Source organism: Pteropus medius, unplaced genomic scaffold (genome assembly GCF_902729225.1).
Source record: "Pteropus medius unplaced genomic scaffold, Ma_sr-lr_union100, whole genome shotgun sequence".
Lineage (NCBI taxonomy): Eukaryota > Metazoa > Chordata > Mammalia > Chiroptera > Pteropodidae > Pteropus > Pteropus medius.
The window spans coordinates 22,155,913-22,180,949 of NW_024344378.1; the positions used below are offsets into that span (position 1 = coordinate 22,155,913).

Genomic DNA, 25,037 nt, shown 5'->3' on the forward strand with positions numbered 1-25,037 from the left:
AGCAGTTCAGCAGCATATATGTAAAGGAATAAAAATACCTATGAAGTAAATTTAGTATGTTTACAATTAAATGTAGTATCTAAACTATATTAAGTAGCACAAGTAAACCAATAGATTTCTGAGCACTAAGATGATTATATACTTTTAAATTCTAGCCATTCCTTCAGAAAGAGTCACTGTTCTTCTCTCCTCAATTTCATAGTTTGGTGAATGGTATCACTGACAACCCAGTTGTTCAAGCCAGAAACCTAGAAGTCATTATCCCTGACATTTCAATCAATTGCCAAGCCCTCTTCATTCTATTATTTTCTAATGTGCAAATCAGATTTGGCCATTTCCTTGCTCAAAATACTTCAGTGGCTCTTCATCATGTACCAACTTTAAAGTATCTTAAATAGCATATTTGACCCTACATGATCTTAACTCCACTACCACCCCTAGAACTGCCTATCTGTCCAGTCTCATCTCCAGCCACTCCTAGTTTCAGACTGTATATTCATTCCATCAATTCCAGCTCCTGGTAGTACTAGAAACATGCCCAGCTGCCTTCTTACATCTCTGTGGTATAAGGCATACTATTTTCTCAGTCAGATGCCTGCCTGACAGTCTCTACCTGTCCTTCAATTCTCACCTTAGAGATTACCTCCTCTATAACTTCATCCCCCTATACCCTTACATATATCTTCGTTAAAGCAATTATGTCACTTTGCAGTTATGTGTCTGCATGTCCAGCTCGCTTCTAAATAGTAAGTTCTTCAGTGTAAGGTTATTTTTTGTTAATCTACAATACCATAACACTGCACTTGGCACTAAATAAATATCTGTTAAATCATGGCAAGTGATGCTCAAAAGGTGATGCTCCTCAACCTCCAATTAAGATTTGAGGCCCCATTCATTTATTCATTCATTCCACAAACATTTACTGAATAACTATTACATGGCAAGTCCCATCTAGCCACTGGGAACACAGCAATGAACAAAATAGTATGGCCTTAAAAAGCTTACATGGCAATAACAGAGACAAAAAAAATAGGCAAAAATGAAGGGAAAACTGGTGATGTGGAAGATGAATCTGAAGCTATTGCCCTGAAAGAATAAAACTGGTAAAAGATTCTGCTAAAATACTCAAATTCAAGAAGCATAATGTTGTCCTAAAAGAAAAACAATACTAAACATACACTTTAACACATAGTAGACACTTGGGAACATCAATACATAACAGAATATCTTGAGAATCATCAGAGAGGAAAGCAATACCTACGAAACCATGATAGTGATAAATTCAAAGGAGTAAAATGAAGCAGGGACAGAGATGCACAGTGATGGGGTATATGGCTATTTTAGAAGGGAAGACCATATGGTAAAGTGGGGAAGAACACAATGAGGAGTTAATACCTGAGCTAATACTTGAATTGATCAGTGAGTCACACAAATTATCTGGGGAAAAGAGAATTCCAGGAGAAAAATAAGAACAAGTGCAAAAGGAAGGACAAGTCTAAAATGTTCAAGGAAATAATCAGAAAACAGGTGTGGTTAACAGCAGAGTAAGAAAGGGCCCAGAAGTCAGTAAGATAGCTAAGGGCCAGAACAAGTATGGGCTCGCAGGCTAAGGCAAGAGCTTTGATTTTGAATGTGTTGGGAAATTATTGGAAGGTTTCAACAAGAGAATGACATGATCTGAATTACCTTTAATGAAGATCTTCCTAGCAAAAATGTGAGGAACTGACTATATAAGAGTTAACAGTAGAAGGAGGAAAATCTGTAAGGAAATCTAAAAACTAATGAACGTGGAGCATGTCTAGGGCACAAGTGGTTGGATTAATAATATATTCTGAAAGCAAAGCTAACAAAACTTTGGTGGACTAACTGTATGGATGTGAAGAGATGAGTCGCTTTGAGAGTTCTGATCTGATCGAGCACGTGACAACAGTTACATTTACTAAGATAGGGAAGACTGGGGAATGAAATAGGAAACAAGGAATCAAAAGTTCTGATTTAGACCTTTTAAATTTGAAGTGCCTTTTGAATAGCCTGTACAGTTGTTAAGGAAGCAACTGGATATATAAGTTGGAAGCTCAATGGAAGATGCAAATATTGGAGATAAAAATTGGGGGGTCATCACCATAAAAAAAAATCAAGCCAAGGAACATAATAAGAACACCTAGAGAGTGACAAAAATAGAAGGTCAAGGGGATTGAGCCATGGGGAAACTAAAACCCTTAAAGGTCACAAAAAGGAGATGTGGCTGGCAAAGGAGACTAAGAAAGACTAAGAAAGCATCCCAGAAGCCAAATGGAAAAAAAAGTTTTTAAAAGGCAAGAGTAATCATTTGCATTAACAGCTGAAAGGTCAAGTAGGAAGGCCTGAACATTTTTATACTGGATTTGGTAGGACAGAGGTTGTTGGTGACATTGGTCTGGTTTCAGTGGGGTTGGGATATCAATACCCCACTGGAATGGGTTAGGGAGCAAGTATGAGGTAAGAAAGAATGATACAAATAGAAAGAGAGAAACTGATGATGCAAATGGAGAATGGGGAGGTTAACTATTTATTAAAAGGCATATTTACAATAGTCTTCAAATATCGGAACAAAAATTAGCAACTATAAGTAAAAATTCTATCAATTCCTGCTTTGTCATATCTGTATAAGAAATGCAAAGGGAGTATTAAACAGAATATGATATTCTGAATTGCTCAATTATTCACCTCAGGACAGTTATGGCACCTTGAGCCTCAGGATTTACACATAAATCAAGCTCACATATTCAACATCTTTCTTAAAAGTCATTTTTGCCTTAGGGAAGTTCGGGATTCATTAGAGCCTGTATAAAATCAGTTCTTCAGTCATTTTTATTTAATCAGTCTAAGCAACACAAATTCTGCTTCTTTAGCAATAGCCGGTATGTACCTTTGGAGTACTGGGTGACCTTGCGAAGATAGCAGCTAAATTCACTTACAAACTTTTATAAAGTACTCGGTGTTCAGATGACAAAGCTAGATTACAAAGTTCTTTTTCTTGGTCACTATGAACGTTGCATAGTAGAAAAAAAGGATTTCTCTAAACAGGTTACTTTTTTAAAAAAGTAATAGATGGCTCAAAGGTCTATAATAGACAGGAAGTCTACTTTCAAGAAAAAATGTAATAAAGTGTAAAGCTAACCAAAAATAAGTAAAATTTTTGTATATTCCTTAATACAAAAGCTTTATACACTAAACCTTTTTATTAAATCTGTATTCTCACTTCAAAGAGATAGATAATCACTATTTACATTTTGCTGTATATATGTCTACTGTTAATAAAAGACTTATTCTGCCATGAGTACAGAATCCTACATAGGAAGACTTTCTAAGCCAGTTTTTTTCAAACTTTTTTGCACTCCAATTTCAAAACATTTCACATGATGACACAGTAGATACAGATTTATACACATATGTAACTAAAAATAGTTCCATAAAATACTTAACTATTTGCACTGTCCTTTTTTAATCTATTTCATTTTAATTAAAAAATTTTTAGATTCTTATGATTTAACATCAATTTACTCACTAAGTTGTTTCACTTAATTGGCTGTTTGTAAAACACTAAACAGCACATTCAATGCCAGAAACTTTCATAGCAGGAATAGAAAACATTCTCTATTTTAAATGATTTGGAATTTTGGTTGTAGAACAAGATAAAAGGGAAAGTAAAAGATGAGTAAAAAATAGAAATATTATACCACCCAACCAAGAGTCTTTATCAAAATAATATTAGGAATATATCTAATCTTTCCACAGTTTCAAGATCCCCTACTCCCAATATCAAGCACATTTCTGCAAATAACCAAGAAATGTCCTCTATGAAGGAGTTTCACTTTAAAATATACTTGATCCAAACACAACACAGAGGCACTTATGTGTAATATAACATGAAAAATTATACTTGGACAGCAGAAAAATAGCTTCATATTTTAAAAACTATAAAATCTGCTAATGAACGAAACTGATTCTCCCGTAGTTTTTCTTAATGCATCCTTCCATAAATAAACTTGCCCTAGTTAATACATTTCACACTTGAAAATGCCAAATAATTCCTATATCTACCTGCAGCTTTATTCTTCTATTCAAACCAGGTTTATAAAATATATGTTAATTTAAATTAACAGAATAAAGAAAATAATTTGTGACATTAGTGCCTAAAATTGAAGCGATTACTCTAAGACTCTTTAACACACCTGGACTGAAGAGAAAAAAAAGGTTTTAAAGCAGGTAAACACTTAGAAGACTTTATGCAGACCTTATTCAAAGGTATGCAGGAAACATTCATTAATGTGAAGTAGAATGAGGAAACAGCTCTATTCAAACTGCTAAACTGGCCATGTATAAAGTGACATGTCAAGGCCTTATTCATTGTGAAAGGCTGCTCTCTCTCACCCACATAACACAATCATATCATGACCTCCAAATTACTATTTTTCAGCAGAGTATCTGCTTTTTATTGTTTGTCTCTTCACCACCTGTCACTTCTTGCCACTCTAAGTATTTTATTTTTCTCAACCTAATGAATATTGCTTAATTTCAGTGTGTTCAGATTATATACAAAATAAAAAGCCTTCTAAGGATCTGAGATGCTTTTTATTTGAGCAAAACGTATAAACTTTAATGTATGAACTTTGTGATACCTATTTTGGCCCCTTGCCAGATGTTATTTGCTTACTTCGTGACACTCATAATAGTAACATCCTCATTTGAGACTCCCAACAACCCCATTAAGTGATATTTTTTTTGTATGGCTTGAATTTTACAGATGAGAAAACTGAGGCACAGAGATATTAAATAAAATGCCAAAGGCCAATGAACTAGAATATGGCTGATTCTAATCTCGATAATCAGACTCCAGTGTTTATGCTCCTGCTTTATCGCAATACGCTGTACTACTTTATGGCAATATGAACAGACCAGTATGTGTAGTGCCGTCCACTTTAATATCTTTGACAATTCTCTGGGAAAGAAAAACAGGAATAATTGCATCAATTAGTTATGTCTAGTCAGAAGCCCTATTTCCTTTCACATCTTCAAAAGCTGCTCCGAAAGACATAAGTCAGTCCTGAAGTGAAAAGCCAGAGGAATACCTGTGGGTCAACAAAGCTGATCAGTAAGTTTTTAGAAGTCTAGCCTTGTCTACAATTACATTGTGCCTGTCCTACAGAGAATCTAAACCCAAGACTCTCCACTGCCATTTGACGATCTACTTGCCAAGGATGGTTTAGAATTGTTCCTTCTGAGATGCAGCCCTCTATGATCTCTGAATACCTACTGCATGTTGTGGATTTCAATAACTATTCCTTGAGTAAATGTGAGGTAGAGATTTTCTCCTCCCTGCTGCCATACCAAACTATTAACCTACCCGACTCAAGTAACCTTGATCTCCTTGAAAGCAAGAAATGCTTTATCATTGTTACATCCTCAATGCCTAGCACCATTCCTGGCACATGGATGGCATTCAATAAATGACTGGTAAACAAGAGAGTATAAAACAAATGTTCTTAACACAAAGCAATATTAATCCAGATGTTTCTCCTTAACTGGAGACTGTGAATAGGTGAAAGGCATGTGTATTCTTGATGAAAGTTAAGAATTCTCTATCATGTTTTTTTTATTCAATTCATCAGCTATTTTTCTAGGAACACTCTTTTTTACTTGTTTATGTGACACATGATACATAGCTATTTACAAAAGAAGCCTTATATGCAAATTAGTGGTGAGAGCAAAATTAAACCAGCAAGATTTAAGGCGTGTCCCCCATACCTGGTTCATTCTTGAAAACCAAAATGTCCTGCAAATATCAAAGAAACGAGGCTCTATATTTTTCAAGTATTATCCATTTTTATAGACTGCTAATATACAGACATGTTCTAATTAAAGGAAATGATGAAAAGCACTGAGACTATGAATTTGAGATTATAAAGAACTTGTAACATTTTAGATTTAAATAATTACACATTGCAATATAATTTAAATTTGTACAGCCCTAAAGAAGTCAATGAATGAAGAAGCACTATGCTAAGTGCTCATGTAGACTATCTCATTTAACAATCATAACAAGTCCTTGAGGTGTACATAACTACCATTTTAAAGATAAGATAACTAAGATTTAAGGTCACAAATCTAGCTAGTAAGTGTAGGAGCCAGAATTGAAACCCAGCTTTGCCTGATCCTCCAGCTTTTCACTGCTCACAAGTCTGCATCTCATAGTATATCCTCCACAAAACAACTCTAAATTTTCTAAATCGCAACTGCCTAACTTTAACATTGTGACAATATACCATATTTATTAACTTCATCATTTTGAGACATATAAGTAAAATAAAGGAAAACTGTTTACCTTCATGAACTCCATACATAACTTCGCACCTTAACCACTGAAATCTTGAATCATATGAGGGCTATTTATCACTAACTTTCCCTTTTCTGAAAATTAGGCTTTGCCCTTCCATTACCATGAAAACTCTATTGGCACCCACCACTGCATTCTGTATAAAATCTATCACAGCTATTAGTGATGGTGGTCACTACCTTAGAGAACTCTGGAGTCCTAAAAGACTTGAACTCTCTAATGCAAGTCTAAAAGTTTCTGTAACATCCACCACACCAAACGTTGTTTAAAAAAATCTGGGAAAAATAAGAAAATTATGTGATTAAATATTATAAGTTTCTCTCTGCGTGGAACAGCTCTTTGAGAAGATCAATTGTATTCTATTAGAGCAGGGAAGCTGGTTTGCAGATTCTATTTGTTTATATGCCAACAGGCTAAACACCAACATTGAAGGAATAAAACTGTCTTGTTTTTTTCAATACTCAAAAAATGATCAGGTAAGAAAACTTTATTTGCCATGACTTACTTATTAGATATTGTTTCCTTTTCCTCTCTTCTTACTTCCACCCAAAACCTCAATGAATTTTGAATCATGGGCCATGAATGGTGGTATTTATTAAAGTAAACCAAGGATCTTTTCTTCTAATCTCTCTCAAAGAAGGAAGGAAACCTGGAGGTTCTGCAGAAGCATACCAAGACTTTTATTTTACTGGATACACTTCGAGTCTTCCCTCTCCCTCACTCTCCATATTCACTCAATTGACAAGTTCCACTGATCTTTACATCTGAATATCTCTTTAATCTGTTTAGTTTTCCCTATCCCTAATGATACTCCAGGTTAAACCAACACACACAAATGCTTAGATTACTATAAAAGCCCATCTAACTGGTCTGTTTTGCTTCTTTTCCATTCATCTTCATCTTGCTTCCAGAATGACCCTTTTAAAACAATTAGCTGCTTGGACATACCCCTCCCCTAAAACCTTTCAACGACTTCCCATCATTCTTATGATAAAATCAACTTTTTAAACATGGCTTACAAGACTCTTCTTAACCTGGCTCCAATCAATTTCTCTTAGCTTTTTATCACTTCTGTCCTTATATGCTATATAGCCACATCGATCTTCTTTCAGATTCTTGAACTCTCCATGTTGTTTGTTTTGTAGGTTTTTTTTTCATCTTAGCCTCTACACAGTCTCTTCCTTCTTACTAGTCTACTCCCCTGAGGTCTCCTAACCATCCTCACCTAACTAATTTCTATATAATCTTTAGGTGTCCATCACAGCTCTTTCTCTGAGAGCCTTAGCTAATCATTCTAGATTAGGTGCCTCTACCATATACTTCTATTACAGCACTTATATTTTATTATAATTACTTCTTTAATTATCTAGTCTTCCCTCACTATGCTAAATGCTTATTAGAAAAGGGATTATGTCTTCTTGCTCATCAATATATCCCCAACACTTACCACAGTGCCTGTGCATACAGCACACATTTTTTTTTTTTTTGGTAGAATGAATGAATGAAAGAACAAGCAAAAAAAAAACAAAAAACAAAAACAATTTGGGGATGGAAACTGAAAGAAACAGATTTAAATGGTATTCTGATCAGCAAAAATCCCATATCAAAATTACACTCTCAAATAAATAAGTGGGACTTCTGGATTCTGCTTATTACATAGAAAGCTGGAAAATGCCATTCCTACCCTTAAAACAAAATAAAAGATGGATGAGGTGCAAAAATCACAAATTTTCTTGAGCTCATCAGAGAAGATCACAGGACAAGCAACCCAAAGTCAAAGGAAATAAGACAGGCTCCTCAAAGGAGAGATGGAACATGAGCACCTCCTTACCTGTAGTAAGTGCCAGACACCAATACAAACCAGTAAGAACTCAAAGTGTTTTCAAAATTGCTAAAGGCCAAATGTGGGCTATCATGAGAATACAGAACACTTGACAACCACAGAAATAAGAATTCTCACCCACTCATAGAATCTTCTCCATGGACCTCCCCAAAGTGATCTTTAGATTTCAATTAGAAATTAACAAACTGATTCTAAAATGGATATAGAGGCAAAGGAATCACAATAGCAAAAACAATTTTGAAAAGAACAAAGTTGGAGAACTCAGTACCTGATTTCAAACTTACTGTAAAGTGCAGTGATCAAGCCAGTGTGGTACTGGAGAAAGTACAGATTTATAGATTAATGAAACGGCAAAAAAAAAAAGAGTCCAGAAATTGACTCACACATATATGATCAGTTGATTTTCAAAAAAGGTACAAGGAAATTCAACAGAAAAAAAAAGTCTTTACAATTAATGATGCTAAAACAAAAATTCATATGTGACAACAACAAAAGATAACTTCTATCCATATCTCACGCCAGATGCAAAAATCAAGTCAAAATAAATCACAAATCTATATAAAAAACCTAAAACTATAACACTGCTAGAAGAAAATACAGGAGAAAATCTTTGTGACTTTGTGTTAGACAAAGATTTCTTAGATATGAAACGAAAAGCATTATCCTTAAAATTTTTTTTAAATTTTTTAAATCAATAAACTGGACTTCAGCAATATTAAGAACTTCTGCTCTTCAAAGACACTATTAAGAGAATGAAAAACAAACCACAAATTGGAGAAAATATTTGGAAATCACATAACTGATAAAGGACTTTTATCCAGAATACATAATGAAACTCTCAAAACTTGATATCTGAAAACAAACAACAATTTGAACAATACTTCATCAAAGAAGATATAAAGATGACAAATAAGCACACCAAAAAAATGCTAATATCATTTATCACTAAAAACTACAACTCCACTTATATAAAATTCTGGAAAAGGCAAACTTTAAGAACAGAAAATATATCAGTAGTTGACGGAAGATTAAGTTTAGGTAAGGGGTTGTCTAAAAGCAGCACAGAGGAATTTTTTGAATAGACGGAACTGTTCTATATCTCAATTGTATGGAAGCTACATGACTGCATGCTTTTGTCAAAATTCACAGAATGTACTCTAAAAAAGGTGAATTTTCATACTATATATAAAGTGTATCTTCATTCTTTAAATGAAAATAAAATCCATATCTCCTAGAAATTCTTACTAAAATACAGCTGACAACACTGACTCTTTAATTTCTGATCCTTGACTTTAAAATATACCCACCAAGAAGCCAGTGAATAATCAGTGCAGCCTTAGTGAAGTTACATTAGTAAGATTTAAAACTTTCTTAAAACTTGAGGTTATAGTCTTTCTTAATTTAATTCTGTAGTCATTACTTAAAACTTCCATGACTTATTCAATTTTGCATGAGCAAAGATTGTAAAATTTAGTCACCTTTGACTGTCAACACTATTATCTATCTACTCCATATATAACCAAACTACAAAATTCTTTGCATGGCATTCAGGGAGATATATAAAACTGTATTTTTAATCTGGATAGTGTTATTCCAAACAACCTCAAAAAAGGGCACTGAGAATAGTCTAAGATACTCTGGCAATTCCAAATGACATTAAGTACATCAATATACAATAATTTTTTTCTAAAACACACTTTTTCATAATTCCTTGCTCAAAAACCTTGTTGACTTGCCAGAGTCTACAAGATATAAACTAAGTTTACCTGGTATTCAAGGTTCTCCACAATTTGGTGTTCCAATCTCATTTCTACCACTCTCAGACACAAATCCTCTATTCTGCACCAGATGGCCTCATGGTCTGTTCATTCCAACTTGTGAAATATCCTCATTGAATTATCTCGGTTTATACAACCCTAGTCACTATTCATTCAAAAGGCTTATCTCAAATCCAGCATTTTCCTTTAACTATTGGAAGACACACTGATTTCATCCTTCTGTGCATTCATTATCTATGGTATTCATTTGTCATTATATACTACCTCATATTCTTATTTAAATGTTTCATTTATGAATGTCATCTCATATCTATAATATAGTTTCGCAAGGGCAGATACTGTTTCTCACATGCTTCTTGTATCTCCAGGAACACAACAGGTATTCACTAAATATTGAGAAAAAAAATTAATGTGGAATTTAAAATTAATTCTGAATCACTTTAAATTTTAAATTAATTTTAAATTCACTTAAAGGATTTAGACAACTTCCTGGATAAGCTTATTTATAGCTTGAGAAACTTAAGCCAGGGGCACTACTAGACTTTTGTTCCCTGAGATCTGCCACTGTATCACTTTCATCTTTATATTTCCAAAGTTGAATACAGTGCCTGATATATTTAAATACTGAACTAAATTTCAGTTTATAAGGCCACAAAGTAAGAAACAGAATCCTGGAGTTCTATCTCAATCCTCCCATGATTATATTAGTGCCTTGATATGTTCCCTAATTCTCATATTTGTTCAGATTCCCCCTTAACAGACTACAAATATCACAAAGACAAAAACTGTGCTTTCTCCTCTCTAAAGCTCGCAGAGCAACTATCGCAGTGTTGAGTCTATGCATACTAGGTAGGCAATATTTCTATCAGATTTCTTAAAAGTAACATAAAAGCAGCTTATATCTTCTTCTCTGCCCTATGTAAAAATATACTATTTATTCTTCCTACTGAGAAGATTTATTTTTCATCATCTTTGGCACAAATTCTAGAATGCTATCTGCCAGGTCACATGCCCTGATAAATATGCATCCACAAGCAATTATGAAGATAGATAGCTTATAGGGAGGGGGCACTCTATGGTCAGGTCCCAGTGCTGGCCTGTGGTTAGGGGGGAGGGTAAGTGGGGGAGGGGTGTGGCCCTGTGATTAATCACTGCCCACTCTGCTTAGGGGTATTTATCACAGCCCGCTGTCAGGTAAATCACTGGAAAAACACCTCTTCAGTAATTAATGTGAAGTGACGGATGGACAGCCCCTGGGCCCATTAATCAGGAACATCAGCAGCCTACTGAGATTATGAATGTCAGGATGCATAAACTGCCGGTGGATCAATAGGCCCAGGAATTCATCCAAGGCTCTCATTTCCGAGGCATCTCCGGTACATTAGGCTTCCTTGACCCCTCCCCCAGTCTAAAGTGAAAAGCAAGACTTCAGAACAAAGAGTAGGAGCTGAGGTCTGAAGTGACCACTGCAAGAAAACATTCAAAGAAGCTGCCCATGACTAGGGTAAGTACCAGGATAGCAACATGAGCACTGAGCTATACTGACCAAGAGGCTCTCAGAAGGCTCAGTGCCCTGAAAAAGCAGGGGAACCACGAAGATAACAGTTAACATTCAGTACTCAGAGCCTGATTATCCATTTTAGGGGTAATCCAGTTTCTTGCTTCTAATCTTTTACCAATTTTCCTGTCCACATTTTCTTTCATTTCATATTGGCACCACTAATAAAGAGAGAAGAGAAAGAAAATTCAATTTCTGCTAACAACCTAGGTAAAAATTTCTATTTAAGAGGAAAAAAGACTTTGTATAAAATAAAATCACTGAATTATCCTTGAATTTAATTTAGTCTTATCTCTCATTACCATGACAAACCGGGAATTGCCAGAAGCACCCACAGCATCTTCAATTAAGGAAAAGGTGGTCTCCCTGATTCATTAGGATTTACAAAGCATTATGCCAGTATATAGGTTAAAGGCTAAACTGTGTGGTGGGATTCCAGGGAAATGAAATCACATTTTAATTCTATTTCTTCTCCAAGTCAAACAAAAAAAATTGTCCATTGAAAAGAAAGGGTCTTCTCAACTTGTAAAACAGTATGGACTTGAAAGAGAATTACTGTTTGATCATCACCCCAAGTTTAGTCAATTTTGTATGGGAAATAAGGCTGTTTTTCAGCCTCATATTGAACACCCTCTAGGGTGGCAGTGACAGGAATGAGACTGCACTTGCTGCCATATCCCGCCAAACCCCAGTGCTGTGCTTTGCGGTCAGATACAGGACAGGGCTGCAATCGTTGGTTAGAAAGTGTCTCAGAGTTACGGCTGCCTGTTCCGCTAAATCTCATTTCATCCTACTGATGGATAGATGGACAGATGGCTGCGTGGTGAAAGCAGCATTATCAGGCAGCTTCTATGAAGCCTCTAAATGATGGATAGCCCTCTTTCTACTTTCTCCAAACCACCATCGATCCGAGCCATATTTCAGCAGTCAGAAGCCAGTAATATTAAGACACACAATCAGGTTAAGTTACTTGCAGTATAAACCTCTAAAACAGAAATTCTAACACCTCTGCTTTGCTGTCATGAACTAGGCTGAAAATGTTACAGTTTCATTCTTTCTACATGCTAACCCAATGAATTCAAACGTCTCAAAGCCCAAAGGGAACAGCCGGGCTCCATTCCTAGGAGCGCTTGAAAAGCTAGTTTGCCTGCCAAATTTTTTACTAGTCAGTTCTGTGAAATGAACTCTGCAACAGTAGAGAGCAGATCTGTGAATATGTGTATCCAGTAGAGTGTGATCTATTAGCATCATACAAATCACATAGTTTGTCCGTGATATAATCAAATGTATGAATCCTTGGATATACCAAATGGACCTACCAACATCAAGGAGGGTGATTAAAACTGGGACTGTCTTTTGCACATAATCCTAAAATGCTGTTTCTATCTAGTCTACCTGGCTAGCTTCTACTCTCTTGCGTACATATCAAATCATAAGTATTAATCCTTGCCTGTTTTCACAAGCACACTTCTGCATCCATTTGTTCTGTCACCTTTTAGACACCCATCTCAGCTTGTCGATCTGGACTCCATGCCCTCTTTGTTATTCCTATGTTATCCTGTGCTCTCAGACAGCAATTCAGACTCCTATAACCGGACTCTGTATCGAAGTTATTTCCACTCATTTGTTTGGAAGAAATGGACTCTACCTCCAGCTTTGTGATATAGATTCCCAGAACCCACATGCCCTCTTTTTCTAAGCTCACATATCCCCAAATGACTTCTCTAAATGCTTTACTATCAACTATAACCAATTCAGCTTGGCTTTGCTCCTAGTCCTCCCTCTCTTGACTGACTTGCTGCCACCCTTGAGCCTAATGCTCAAAGAGGATTTGTTTGTATTAAGTTTGTGGAGTCAGAAAAATGTCTCAGTGGAGTGACAACTGTCATTCTTCTTGCTGTAATGACAGTTTACTTTAATATTTATGCCTTAACAACAACTACAGCCCTGTTCTCAGCAAAAAAAGAAATCATGTGCTATTTATACGAGACACTACTTAATTAAAATATGTCAAGAATAGCACTGCCGCCCTTCACATAAGCATAAAAGAATTTTTAAAGAATCTTAAAATTACATTACTGAAGTCAAAATTCAACATACTAAATTTTTCAAACAAGGAAACTGAGGATCTGAGATTGTCATGTCTGTGGTTGGATAGATACTAAGTGGTAAAGCAAGACTGGAACCTAGATTTCAATTACAAGCACTGTGCTCATTCTATTTCTCAGACATATCATTTTCATACTTGGGATTTCAGAGGGCGTGGAAGGTAATGAAGGTTGGGTGCCAGTTGTGTGTGTGCCTGTGTGTTTTGAGGGAGGAAGGTGGCCACAAATAAGTAAATTTGGTCACCCATACTACTGTGCTTGCTACAAAAGTTACCCATCTGAGAGTCACTACCTTAGAGAACAAAAGCAGATGAATCTCTGACAACTAGAAACCCTTCTCTTTTCTTTTCTTATGTATTTGTCCTCATCCTATCTAGATGGTTGAAAAGAAAAAAGCAGAAAGATATTTAATATAAGCAGAATCAGAAAAGCAAGAGACTCGATAAATTAAATGGATAGAAGTGCAATGTGTCCTCTTCATTTTCAAGGATGCCACATTCTGGTCAAATGCAGAACACAAGTTGACTGATGGGACTTCACCCTCTGCTGGCCAAAACGTATCATTGCTGCATTTCCTGATCGCCAAACTACATCCATACTGATCTGATCTTATGACCTTATAGCTGAAAAAGACCTCTGAAAATCGTGTCATATAACCTCCTCACTTTAGTGGAGGAATTTATCTAAGATTTACAGCTATTTCAGTGGGAACTGAAACCAGAACCTTGATCTTTTATCAACTAAATGAGTAGTTTTATCATCGTCATAGCTGCTTTAACCAGTTTTCTACCCACTATTTGCCCAGGATATACTAGCTGAGCAAAGTTTAATCAGGAAGTTAATTGTGCTGCAAAAATAATCATTAATGCACTTCAAAATTAAATATACTGTCCACACTAATGCTCATTTCCATTAGTATAAGTGATCAAGATGACATTTCCATCCCATTCCCACAAAAATGTGCCTCATACACTGGACAAAAACTCTACAATTATTCTTAAAACATTTCTCCTAAGAATTCCAAAAGAAGTACTTCCCCCCCAAAATTTGCTGGTTTTAGGTGAATAATAAGGAATGGCAATTCTCTGAACTCTTATTTCTATGTACTCAATAAGTTCATAGAAAGGGTGTTTTATTTGCATTAGCCAAATACATTTTAGAATAATGAGTTTTTCTACTCATTTGCAAGGCTATCTTAAGCCAACACAAAGATGCTTTCCTTTCATTAAAAAAAAAAGTCTTTTTATAGTTTCAATTTGATTAAGAAAGATCTATTTAGCAATGCCTAAAAGAACAATGACAAATTTTTCAAAATCTGCTGCTGCGAACCATGTCTAATTATGTTTTCTGTTTCATTAAAGTTTAGGCCATACAAGCAAAAGTGAATTAGTGGTAGAGTAGTACCAATAGCAATAACAGATGGAGAGAAAGAGAAAAAAATAACAAGCTACCATTTAATAGCTGCTTACGATGTGACAGGGACTGGGCTAAATGTTTAACATATATTATCTCATTTAATTCCTTTATACAACTAGGAGGTCATTATTATTATCTAAATTTTACCAATGAGAAATCTAAAGCTTAAGTAACTTAAGATCACACAGCTTCTAAGTATTGGTTAGGATTTCAAAGTCCCTCCACTTAACTACTACACAAGACTGCCTGATAGGATGATCTCTCACAATAATATAGTAATTTCATAAATATTCACAATTCGCTTAGAATCTGCATAAACGCAAAGCAATCAAAGAGAGTTCAAAGACTGCTGCAGTAAAACAAGAAAACCAACTAGGATAAGAATGAAAGAAGTTTAATGCTTTCATGGTATGCTTATTCTCAGTAACCTTCTAGAATTAAAAGTGCTGACAATAACAATTCACTATTGTCTCTGAAACTTCCTCATTCACCTTGCCTCACCCTCAAAGCCATATGGTGAAGAAACTCACCAGGTGTCAGGAAAGGAACTCCCTCTCACCTTATTCCCCACAAGAATAATCTCTATACTTCTTCCTACTAACTCCCCCAACCATCTGAAAACATTATCCTTCTCTACATACTTCCTTTTATCCAGAGGCGCATGTGAACATGGGAACAATGACCAGTGAAATCAGTAACAGTGCTTAGACTGGAGGAAGCTTCAAAGCAGAATATAGAGTGCACTTTCAAATCTGAATATAAAAACAGAAAAAAACTTGTGCATCAAATACCTACTGCAGATAGTTTTTTCAGACGTAATCTTAAGCAAAATATAATATAGTATTTTAATATAGTCTGCCTTGGACATTATAGCCTTTGCCTCTGCATGCAGCTGGAGAAAGAATATAGCTTATGTAACTAGAAGAAATATTTCATGAAAAATCTGAGAATCAAAACAATGAAAGACAAGATACATGATTCCAGTAGGATCTTGGGAACCCCAAAACACATAAACCATGGCATGAAAAGGTTTTTCTAACATAACACAATTCATGTCCCCAACTTATTTTATACTTCACTGGCCATGGTCGTCATGCATCAGCACCAACTGATTTCATGCTTTATAGGCTGGGAAACACTCCAAAGCTCAGTCTCTTTCACACTCCATTGACATGGTAACCCCATGGCTCACCAAGTTTAATGTCTGCACCTACAGCAGACCATCTCAAAAGGCAATCAAATCAAAGCTTTAATATAACTGAACAACGGCAATATATAATATGTAATAGAAAAGTAGAAAAGTCTACTTCCTATTCTGTATATATACCTGGGGGGAGGGGCAGGAAGAGAAGAAAAAACTCCCCAAAACTTCTTTCCTTCACTATACATCTAGAGGTTGCTTTGTGTTTCTAGACTTATTTGAAATTAGTTCCTCTCCTGGATCTACCTTGGGTTACACTGATATCCTACAGTGACAATAAAAGAGTTGAAATAGATAAGGCTTTGGGGGCTGTGACTCAAACTTGACATACATAAACTCATTTGATCCCAACTAAATACTAAGAGGAAGATATTATTATCTCAATTTTACAGATAAGAGATCTGAAACTTAAGTTACAGCTTTAGTGTTTGTTAGGATTTCAAAATCCCTATAGTTAACCACTATAGTAGACTAGGACACATGCCTTTTAAAAAATGGAGTAAAACAAAGCACAACAGAAAATAGGTTAAAAACAAAGAACACAAAAGTACAATAGCAAAAAAAGAGAATAACTATAAAGAAGGTGGAGTTCTATATGTTAGAGATATAGTTTCAACTCTATATCTATCTCCTTCCTCCTTGCAGCTATGCTAGCCAAGTGTGAAGGCCAAATGTGGCTGGTAAGAAACTGAGAAACCAAAAGACTTTAAAAGCAAGTTTCACTTTAAAGCAGGCAAAGAAAATATTAGATAATAAATAAGAGCTTCTCTTATATGTAGATTAAAAGTTTACTTATTAGAGTTTCAAGAATAACGAATAATTACCTTACAATACAATATCTTCAGAGCAACGTTCCTTTTAAGGATCAGAACATCTGTACAGAGTACTACAGATGGCTTTCAAAGAATAATAATCAACAGAACAAACATGGCTTGGGTACTTAAACAGCATTTTAATCCATCATTCTTATGATACAAAAATAAAGATAAATGTTAAAGACTGGTAAAAGCTAACAACAATAGGTAATGGCATTTCTTGCAGTCAAACAATATTAAGTGTACCTACTGTACTGCGATATGTTAGGGGCAGTGGACATTATAAAGTAGGACTACAAGTAATAACATGGTTTGAACATGAATAATGTAGCCTCCCCTTTAAGTTGTCTCTACCTAATTGGGAGGATAAGAAAAAAATTTTTTAAATCTACCCAATCCACATTCTCATCAAAAGAACACCTAATCTTACAGTTATGATGACAAAATGAAACAATAACATCTTGAAAGGAAAAATGAAACACTATTTCTACCCCACCAAAACACACTGGAACTAAGATGAACAGCTTCCATTCAAATTACCCACAGAACCTGAGCTGCTCTGCTCTTCTCATTTCTCCCCTTCCCCCCATCTCCTCTATAACTTACAAACAACCACCTCACTCTGCGTCCATCTTCCCCCAACTGCTGCCCAACAATTCACAGGCTGTCACAGATTGTCAGCACTGTGTTTGGGGACTTGAGAAGTACTCTTGTGGGACAGTACAGTGCGTTAGTACAGCATTTTCCAAGACACAATGTCACTCTTAATAGCCAGTTGCAAATTAGTTTCCTCTTAAAAAAATAATACTCCTAATAAGACAGGTACAAGGAGATTTTAAATAACCAAGATTAAAACTCACTTTAGTTTGCTCTAAGATCTGGGTCATTTCAGAGTCATGCACAATGAAATACCATGCTTCTACTCACCATTCAGGACCTATGAAGTCTGCTTTCTGATGCTACTAACAAAAGCAGAGACTACCAAAAAACATATCAAAGGGGAAGCTTCTTTCACCTTTTTTCTGTACTATAGCTCCTCATCCTTCGATTCTATTTGAGAATATTTTAAGCTCGGCTCTCAACATCAACAATTACTTCTTACTTGCTCTGCAAAACCATTTAGAAGAAAATTCTGCAAATCACCAGTATCAATTCATTAGTTTCCATCCAACTTTTTGCCACATGCTTCAGCAGCACACAAGTTCAATTATCTTCTGACAACTGCTGTGACTGACTCTCATTTCCACTAAACCTTCACCCTACACAACAGTTTTCCAGTTGCCTCTGGATGCATATGAAAAGTTAAAAGCTGAAACAGACTGAAAAGATCATCAGAGGATGTGGGTTAGAAAAATCTCTTACAAAAAGCAGGTCATAGCAACTAAGTTATCTTGAAAAAATTTTTAATTGAAAATAAATACTTATAGAGTAATATTTTAAAAACTGAAATCAGTTTCACTAGACACCTATTTTTCATTTCCAAGTTCTTTGATAGTATTATTCATTCTACTTTATTATGTTTTACTAAGGATTTAGTTGACGATCTATTCTTTAAGCCTCACAATAACACGCATCTTTGCTGATCTTTATATGAACTATAAAGAAGCTAGAACTTAACGGGAAGGATGTTAATTCTCAGTTCTCACAGTGAAAAGAGACTGAAGAAAGCAAAGCTAGTAATTGAGAACTAACTCCAATATTTAACCAGCCCCATTTTTCTTTACAACACTAAAATTTAGAAAGACAATGAACAGAAGCAAGAAAATTTTCAAAACAGCCAGTCTCTTAGGAATAGCCACTTTCAAACTTGTCTTACATGAGAGTTACAAAATAAAATGACAGTGAAGAAACAAAATACAAGCAAACAAATATTTAGAGTAAATGAACAGTATTTCTATAAAATATAGTTAACTGACTTACCAAGTAAGCGACATTTATTTTTTGAATACTAAAACACTAGAACACATATAGACTCAGTCTGAAGGCAAATGGTACAAAAGTTCCCTTCTGATAGACACAGCAGCCTCATCTGGAAAATAATAATAATAATAAAAGTTATTTTAATAAAAATATGTAGTTATCATTTCTTTGACAACTATCTGTGAACTTAACTTTCATTATTTCATTTCGTTACTGCGTAGTGACTTATCATAGATTGTACAATGAAAACACACACATAAAAAATACTTTAAAGAAGCTCATCAACAAAACAGAATAAAGAAATGTCATCTCCTCTCATTTTCAGTCTTCTTAAAACTAGTTTTTGGGGAAAGAAACCCTTATTAACTGCCATCGGAAAAAAAGATAGAAACAAAATACAAATGATCAAAAATACAAAAAGATATTCAACTTCTAGTCATGACTATAGGATGGCACAGAGTGGATGCTCAATAAGAGTATGCTGAATAGATAGCTGGATGGATGATAAAAAAAAATAAGCCTCATTAGTTAGCAAAGAAAAAATAAATCACTTCGGTTAGCAAAGAAATACAAAATAAATATATATATTTGCCCAACAAACTGGCAAAGATTTAAAAAAAGAGCAATAAGGTCCTCTTTTGGTAAATGGAGACTGAATATGCTCACGCATCATTGGTGGAGATACACATTTTATTAATATAAAAAGCATTTTAAAAATACTTCTAATCTTTTACATATATCTCTTTCAAAGAATTTATCATAAGGAAATAACTGTATTTCTACAAGGATACTTTATTTATAATGGTGAAACATTATAAACAACTTTAATGTCCATTTTTATGGGCCAGATTAAATAAATTATGGTATATCTATATTGTGGAAAACAATACAGACATTAAAAAGAATAATATAGCTCTATAAATATTGATATAAAAATCTGGAAAACATATTAATAAGTTCTTTAAAAATGGAGAATTTAACAAGAAGTGTACAAAGCCAATAAAAAGAAAACTTCAAAAAATTCCTGGATACAAAAGTAGATTTGAACAAATGGAAAGATATTCCCTGTTCTTGGATAGGAAACTCAAAGCAAATCAACATCATCGAGATGTCAGTTCTCCCTAAATTAATTTAATAAATTAATTTAATAAATATTTCAGTACAAGCAGCAGTTTTTTATGGAGACTGACAGCTGATACTAAAGTTCAAAAGAAAAATAAACATGTAAGAATAGCCAATAAAACAGTAAAAATTTTTAAAGGTAGTCTTTGATATAGTTAAAACTGTGATAATGGTACAGGAATAGACAGACTGGCGCAAAAGAACAGAAAGTACAGAAATAAACTGGATGGAAACTTAATATATGATAAAGGTGGCATCTCAAAACACTAGAGCAAACTGTATTTTTTTAAAAAAATATACTGGGATAACTAATTAGCATTTGAAAAAAAGGTTATTAAGCTCATATAATATTCCAAATCGATCAGGGATCCAAACATAACAACTAAAATCATACAAGTGCTAGAGAAAAAAGTGTGTAAATTCCTCTTTACCCTGGGTAAAGGGAAAGGCTTTCTAATCATAACTCAAAATTCAGATGCAAAAAAAGACTAAAAAATTGGACTATATAAAAGCCTAAACACACACACACACACATATCAAAGAACAAGCAAATTGTAACATACATCACTTATAAAGAGCTAATATCCCTAATATATTTTTAAAAACTCTTAAATTATTAAAATTGAGAGGAAAACACCAAAAAATCTGATAGAAAAATTAATACAACTCACGCATGATATTAAAATGACATATATTCAACCTCACTACTAAGAAAAATGAATATCAAAACTATATATAGACACTATTTCTTACCTATAAGGTCAGCAAAAATTAAAAAGTATTAACAACATACTCTGATGGTGAGGTTGTAGAGAAACTAACTCCCTCACACACTGATGGTAAAAATTCAAACTTGTACAAACCCATCCCCACCAAACGGATTTAGCAATATTTAAGAAAACCATATATGCTTTTAAACTTTTGACCTAACCATCTCATTTTAGGAATTCACCCAAACATATACTTTCAACATAGAAAATATATATGGACAAGGTTAGTCACTGCAGCACTGTTTGTAAACACAAAATATTAGAAATAGCATAAGAAATAGGTTAACATCTTCATAATAGGGTACTATGCAAATATAGGAAGGAAAATAAGACAGAGGGAGGGAGGCAAGCTCTATAAATTACTGTGGAATGTATTCCAAAATAGACTGTGAAAAAAGCAAAGTACAAAAGAGTATCTATCTATAGTATGCTACGTTTTGTTTAAGAAAGAAGAGGAAATAAGAAAATATACCTGTATCTTCTCATTCCTGGGGAAAAACCATACAGGAAGGGTAATTCTGAGAATGATGAGATTGGTTACCTGTAGAGGTGGGTGGAAACAGGGTGGAAAGGAAAAAATAAAACAAATAGGTAACACTGCTCTGAGTCTATATTTTTACCACAATTCTAACTTTTGGAACCATGTTAATGTTTCACGTACTAAAAATAAATCAGATCAATTAGGATGAAGAGGAAAACGTAGAATACGAATAGAACTGAACTGTATTTCAAATGACTAACATAACTACACAGCAGGGACGGGGAAGAATGTTGGGGAGAGAAAAATAATTCAAGTAACTTTTGAACATAGTTATTAAATCAGCACTGTCCAACAGAAACATAATAAAAGCCACATATGTAATTTAATATTTTCTAGTAGCTGCATTAAAATAAAAATAGGTAAAAATTTTGATATATTTTATTTTGCCTAATATATCTAAAATATTTCAACATATCAACATAAAAACATTATTAAAATATTGAGATATCTCACGTTCCTTATTTTATACTAAGTTTTCAAAACTCAGTATATATTTTATACTTACAACACATCTCAATTCATGTAGTTATTGGCTATCCTAGTAGACAGTGGAAATTTAGACTATATGCCCATAAGCTAAAGGAAAAAACTATCAACAAATATTGAACTCTGTTACTTGATGTCTTTTAAATAGTGATATAAGTTAGCAATTTTTAAACTATTTTCTAATATTCTAGGATTGAGTCAGTAAGTAAAAATGTGAACACTAAGACTAGGTTTCTCACTGTTAGAAGAGGGAGTTATAAATAGAGAATGAAGAATAGAATAAATCCTCTAGTGTTGGATTGCAATCAGTGTAACAATTTAAACTCACTGCTTTCAGTAGACAAAAATGTGTATGAGTGTGTGTGGAAACACACATATGTCACATGTATCTATTTTCTAGATGCATGCTGAGAGGGCCTAGAAGCAATGACACCCAGCAGCAGCAATGAGGACTTGTTGAGTCCAGATCATGGCTTATAAAGCCATTCTCTACTAAAAGGAACCAGAGCTCTTGGAGAAAGAACTCATTCCAGGGTTTGGGCTGTACGAGATGAGCTAGAACATCTTGTTGTGATAAAAAGTGAAAAAGTGCTCAAAGAATGACAAGGGCAAGCCAAAAGGAGACAGAAATCAACTCGAAGGGGCTCCCACTGACCAAATCAGGGACAGCATCAAGATAAGGAAATAACGTATTATTATAAATAATTATAGAAGGAATGATGGAATTGGAAAATCATAAGTTAGCAATTTTTAAACTATTTTCTAATATTCTAGGATTGAGTCAGTAAGTAAAAATGTGAACACTAAGACTAGGTTTCTCACTGTTAGAAGAGGGAGTTATAAATAGAGAATGAAGAATAGAATAAATCCTCTAGTGTTGGATTGCAATCAGTGTAACAATTTAAACTCACTGCTTTCAGTAGACAAAAATGTGTATGAGTGTGTGTGGAAACACACATATGTCACATGTATCTATTTTCTAGATGCATGCTGAGAGGGCCTAGAAGCAATGACACCCAGCAGCAGCAATGAGGACTTGTTGAGTCCAGATCATGGCTTATAAAGCCATTCTCTACTAAAAGGAACCAGAGCTCTTGGAGAAAGAACTCATTCCAGGGTTTGGGCTGTACGAGATGAGCTAGAACATCTTGTTGTGATAAAAAGTGAAAAAGTGCTCAAAGAATGACAAGGGCAAGCCAAAAGGAGACAGAAATCAACTCGAAGGGGCTCCCACTGACCAAATCAGGGACAGCATCAAGATAAGGAAATAACGTATTATTATAAATAATTATAGAAGGAATGATGGAATTGGAAAATCATCACTTAGGAATCATCATGAAAATGATTCAGGAAGAAATTACCAATGGACACTAAAATTAATGAAAAAAACTTCAAGGAATAACAGTATTTATAAAGTCTCAAGTATTTTTTCAAAGATATCCTTCCTTTTCCATAACAGTGCCCTCTTAGCAGACCTATATTTAGTTACTGTATTTGAGTACCATATTCTATTACTTTGCCTTTCACAGATTGTAATTTCACATAAAAATATTCCAGTTATTCTTATCAAATCATTCCAGTCTTGTGGGTTAAGAGAGTAGAATGGACATATACAAATAATTTTGCTTCTTCCCAAAATCCTACTAAAATAATAGTAAAGTTTTTTTTTAAGGCATAAATCAACGAGGATGGAAAAAGTAACAAAACTTTGGAAATTAGAACATATACAAATGGACGCTAACTGTATAGCAGACCCTGGAGAGCCAAATCCCTAACTAGCAGTAGAGAAAACTGAGGCTCGATTTCAGTTTACACCAGAAATCCACACAACGGTCAAGAACTGCCCTGCTGGCACCAACTCTGGAATTGGAAGTGAAGTGGGGAAGGCGTATGCATGAAAGCTGTTTGAGAAGTAGTTCGGTCCTTAGATTCCCTCCTCATCCGTGAAAGGAGACTTGAGGTTATCTCTGTAGAATGTAAAATAGAAGATCTCTGGGGTCTGAAGCGACAGGCCTTTCAAACTAGGTGGTTATGTGAGCACACTCAACACTGAGATCTACTGCCTCACCTCCATTTCCACACGCCAGCTCCCAGTACCTACAAATACTTGGCACAGCATTATAACAGACATAGACCCACACTAAGGCACATCGCTGTGAAATTTTGGATACCTGGGGACAAAGCAGATATCCAACAAGTTTCCAGTGAGAAGGTCCAAACAAAAGAAGATTCATATTGGCCTGGGACTTCTAAACAGCAACAGAGGACAAGGAGAAAACAAAAACTATGCCTCAATATTCTGAAGAAAAATACTTCCAATCTAGAATTTACACTCACCCAAACTATAGTAACCAAATGTGAGGACAGAAAAAAAGATATTTCTATATGAAAAGGCTCAAAAAATTACCTCCCACATACTCTTCCTTAGAAAATTACTAGAGGATTGAAGAAGACTGTAGCCACAGTAAAAAGTTGCTAGGAGAACCAGATTTAAATGCATGCAGTTGATAAGGACGACTTACCTCAGCAGGCACTCTTTACGAGCCAACCAATCACTGACTGATTCATTCCAATAAATACACTCCTGAGTGCCAACCAGTCAACAACAATGTCAACAGAGCAATCATGCATCTACAGATGTTAATACACTTCTGTTCCTTAAAATCTTCCAATCCCTGAACTCCATGTTCCCCCAAAACGCTGTGTAAAATTAACAATCTGCTTTGTTCAGGGAGATTGTGCCTGGTCAGATATTCTGGATAGTGAGTGATGGCCTCATCATCCTTGACACCAAATGAGAAAATAAATCAAAAGACATGGGATATGGAAAACAGGATATTCAACACAAGAGAGAAGTGAATGGAGAACTATATTTCATTATAAACTTTTTTTCCTATTTGAATTTTTAAACTGTGTCTATATTAAACTACATTTGTTGATAAAATATAAGTAGCAACATACGATCTTAAATATATTATTCATCATTCAAAAATACAAAAATAAAACATTTCAATTGTTAGAAGACCTTTATATTTCTGATACTGAAAGAACATAAACATAAAAAAACAGAAGCTTTAAAAATAATTTTAAAAAAATGTTAAGC

The 25,037-nt window shown here is 34.7% G+C and overlaps 1 protein-coding gene across 9 annotated transcripts in view; it reads right to left on the reverse strand.

Moving 5' to 3' along the window:
• The window catches only part of R3HCC1L (R3H domain and coiled-coil containing 1 like), a 68,794-nt gene that overhangs the window by 33,235 nt on the left and 10,522 nt on the right, over window positions 1–25,037 (reverse strand). For 5 of the 9 annotated variants that reach the window (XR_005654709.1, XM_039871571.1, XM_039871564.1 and 2 more), the window contains 2 exons: window positions 21,380–21,448; window positions 19,016–19,124 (listed from right to left, as the gene is read on the reverse strand). The exons of 1 other annotated variant lie outside the window; for it this stretch is intronic. The gene's annotated coding sequence lies outside the window, so the exon portion shown is untranslated. Of the gene's footprint in view, window positions 1–6,881; window positions 7,035–19,015; window positions 19,125–21,379; window positions 21,449–25,037 lie in introns of all 9 variants that reach the window. 3 more of the 9 variants (XM_039871565.1, XM_039871569.1, XM_039871568.1) reach the window with 3 other exon arrangements.